Raw genomic sequence first — 4,591 nt, forward strand, 5'->3', positions numbered from 1 at the left:
CTGTATTTTCTTAACATTATCAAAAGTATACAGAATAAAGATCATAACAAGAGATGTTTGTAAAACACTTATGCCCCCTTCCCCCAAATTGGAATTTTTCTAATTCCAAAGGGGCATAACTCTGTCAAAAATGGTGTGATTGTACCTAAAATGGAACTTGACCAAGATATTTTTCTGAAAAATCTGTATACCAAATTTTATCTCAGTATGTGCAACATCTGCTAAGAAAATGGAAGGAAACTGCAAATAATTGGATTTTTTCCCAAGTCCAAGGGGCATAACTCTGTCAAAAATGGTGAAATCGTACCCAAAACAGAACTTGACCTAGATAAATCTTATAAATCTGTATGCAAAATTTCATCTCAGTATGTGCAACAATTGTAAAGAAAATGAACGGAAAATGCAAATAATTGAAATTTTTCTTAGGCCAAGGGGCAAAACTCTCTCAGAAATGGCGCGATTGTACCCAATACAAAACTTGGCCTAGATATTCACGTAATATATCAGTATACCAAATTTCATTTCGGTATGTGCAACGGTTGCGATGAAAATGAACGGAAACTAAGTGGACCGACAGACCGAGGGACAGACAGCAGCATAGCAATATGCCCTCCCTTCCTAGCAGGGGGGCATAAAAATATTACATTTTTGGGGAAATGTGAAAATTGTATCCCTTGAAAATTTAAAAAAAATTAAAAAAACCATTTTTCACAAAGCCATGTAATATTTTTTTTGTTTTACCAAAATGAATTTTAAGTAAAATGTCAAAAATAAGGTGCGAACATCAGTTAACAATTTTCATACTGTTAAACATTTTAAACTGTTGAGACGTAACACTACTCATAGGACACAGCTTATGTAAAAAATTGGGTAAAAGTACTAATTCTATCAAATCACCATGTATATCCCAACATGCGGGGTGTATGCTACGTTGTACGCGGGGTGTATGCTTCCGAAGCGAGAGAAAGGGGGTCAATCAACGTTCTTTGTCTATTTTCTCAATTTACGGATATTTTTCGCCAGAAAGCAAATGCCTACGGAAGAAAGCATTATCTAAGGAGTATATGGATACCTATGAATCCACTGGACACCTTCTAGTTTCATCAAACACCTCAACACAATTCCGAGGATCGGAGCAAGATTGACGCAACACTGTGTTTATGATCGAATATCAGAACAAAGCTTTGCTTTATCGTCACTTTTATATTATTGTTAAATACATGTTTAAAATACAAAAGTTTGTACAAATTGTCTGTAAATAAAACAGTTCGTATATAAAGATATTGACGAAAAATCAATGTTGTGTCCGGGGTGTATGCAACATGTTGTACGCGGGGTGTATACACCCCATATTTTTCTTAGGATTGTTGTGCGAAGTATCAAAGGAAGTTTTATTTACACAGGTTTAAAAGCGACAAATAGTGTTGATAAAAGATCTTAATACTAATGCCGAACCAAAAAGTAATTTCCATAAACGTACTGAATTAAAAAACAAATTAACTAAATTAAAAAAAATAAAAAACAAGCTATCATATTCAAGCATAAAAGACGCTAGATGTACAAGGAGCGATTGTTATCTACATTGTAGATGGTGCAATGGTCTATAAAATCTCTCTAAAGCCCCCCCCCCCCCTTCCCCAATCCCTGCATTGAAGACACTTTGCCCTTTCTTCGGCTCGTTTTAATCTAAATATCTGGCTTGTTAAAAATAATAAAAACACTACATGAAGGGTGTATTATGAATAAATCTTTTTATTTTTGTTTCTGCAACATTAATGTTATCATTACATGTATTTTTAAGTATTTATGACAGTAATGTAGAATCTTTTTTGAAGGGTGAATACCCGAAAAAAAACCTTGAGATATTAGTGGACTAGCTATAAAAAAAAGGGGTGAGGGCTTATCGAACTCAAAACTCCTAGATTAGATGGGGTTGTAGGTCCCGTCTTTTTTCAGTACCAATTCTCTCTTTGTTTTTTACTTAAACATAAAGCATAGCCATTGCATGGTTATGCTGTAACAAAAAATAGGGGACAACCTGACTTTCGATGAACATTTTCTGTAGTGAAAAGTTGTGTCTGGAACAAAAAGGGAAGTGGTGATATTACGTGTCTGTATGATATATTAATTTTCCTTTCAATTTTTGCAATATTTGGACTCATTTTTCCTTATCTGATAAGATTTCGTATTTTACAAATTACAATAAACATGTAAAGCCGGCTATAAAAATGCACATTTGTAATAAGGGACGACAATTTTCTGAGGGCATGCATAATTGAAAAAAAAAACAAACTGTTTTTGGTACAATTACAATTTCACGTGACGTGTAATTAATATCAATGACTGTCCACTCCTCCTTTATTTTATTATTGTATATACACGTAGTAAAGATACCCCACCCCCCCAAAAAAAAATGACCTAAGACACAAACACACCCTCCTCGGGCCCATTCCTAGAAAATATGTACTCAGTACAAGACAATGCCTCAATATTAAACAAATACTTTACTGCCAAATATGGGCTTATGGGGCCAAAGTACACAACGTAAACTATTACGTATTACTATTACGCATACTACATGAAGGAGAACATTTTGTTTTTGGTGTTGATGACATTACACAAATCTAAATATTTTAAAACTCATTTAAAAAATATTGAAAAAAAAGTTAAACAGAAATTATGAGGAAATGTTAAATGTTCAAAATGATGCATGTGTGAAGCATTTATTAAGGAAGGATCTGAATAAGGTGCCTTTAAATCGAAAGAAGGGATGAATTGCTGGTTATCACATTAAACAGTTAAACAAGGTACCCTGTACATTTACTTCCATGTGCATGTAAAGCCAAAAGTACGATGAACGTATTATTTCCAGTAAATCGAATTTATGAACCTGAAGTTGTGCTATTACAAAACTGGTGAATAATTAAGAAAAAAAATAGAGATTTTATCACAAAAGTCAGTTGTTAAGATATTTTTAATGACATTTCAGACAATGATACTATAGAGTGAAAAGAGGGGTATACACCCCGCGCACAGCATGTTGCATACACCCCGGACACAACATTGATTTTTGGTCAATATCTTTATATACGAACTGTTTTATTTACAGACAATTTGTACAAAGGTTTATATTGTAAACATGTATTTAACAATAATATAAAAGTGACGATAAAGCAAAGCTTTGTTCTGATATTCGATCATAAACACAGTGTTGCGTCAATCTTGCTCCGATCCTCGGAAATGTGTTGAGGTGTTTGATTAAACTAGTGGATTCATAGGTATCCATATACTCCTTAGATAATGCTTTCTTCCGTAGGCATATGCTTTCTGGCGAAAAATATCCGTAAATTGAGAAATGGACAAAGAACGTACATTGACCCCCTTTCTCTCGCTTCGGAGGCATACACCCCGCGCACAACCTCGCATACACCCCGCATGTTGGGATATACATGGTGTCAAATGCTTTAAAGCAATGAAATTCGACAAACAGATAAGAACATAAATGTAACACATTACTGGGAATAATACACTAGGAACTGCATGTACACGCAGCATTGTTAGGGCTTGAAAAAGGGGGCAGGGTCTAATTTATACGGGAAAAGTTTACTGTGACGTCACACAAAAGTATGACATGAAAATAAAATAATTTGCAATTTTTAACTGTATTAGCATAATTAACAACAATAATACTTATCAATGCATTAGAAAACCTTGCTAGTTAAATCCCATGTAGCTGGTTATAAACAAAGCACTGATCGAGATGAACTTGTAAACATGACGTCATTTCGGTAAAAATGACGTATTTCATGTACTCTGAGAGGCAGATTGAGGAATTTTTTAACAATGAAAAATGCGTTTTATTATTAAACGGAATATTATTTACAGGTTTAAAATAGTCGTTTAATACCAATGTATATGCTTTGTTTAGTGCGGGTATTCATTAACTATCGAGAGAATGTATTTTATTAATTATGTCGTGTTTTTATGTACAGGTTACGTATATTTTAAAATGAGATGCCTCATAAAATCGCACTTTCGCAAGGGCATATACACTTAATCTATCTTAACCATTTTTTGAATATAGATAAAGGATATTTTTCTTAAGGTAGGATTCTTCTCATATTTCTAATATTTAAAAATTAATGAAATTTTCACAGAATCAAGAAGACAATATCAGGAAGTGATAGTATCTGTGAAATTAAATTTGACCGTTTTATATTACAGGCAAGGTCAGGTCAAGGTCATTGTCTTTTTCCTTGACATTAAGAATAAAAAAAATAACTGTTGCCAATCATGTGATACCTACTTCTATTTCAAAAGTTTAATGATTGTCCTTTTTCACAAAAACATATTACTACATCGGGTCTATAGCATGATATTACCAAATTGACATAAATAATTTAACTTAACTGGATATTGGCTAATCCGAATTTTCTGTTTTTCTTAATTATTTAGGATATATTAGTTATTTTCATATGCCTCCTATATTTAATTTTTTCTTATTTTCACTTATGATAAAGTAGTCTTATAAATGTACAAAATGATACAAAAACAAAAAGTTTTGATCGTTTACTAAGAGAGAAAAAATACT

Source organism: Saccostrea cucullata, unplaced genomic scaffold, assembly GCF_032062105.1.
Source record: "Saccostrea cucullata isolate Sc308-1 unplaced genomic scaffold, CSIRO_AGI_Scuc_v1 ctg16748, whole genome shotgun sequence".
NCBI lineage: Eukaryota > Metazoa > Mollusca > Bivalvia > Ostreida > Ostreidae > Saccostrea > Saccostrea cuccullata.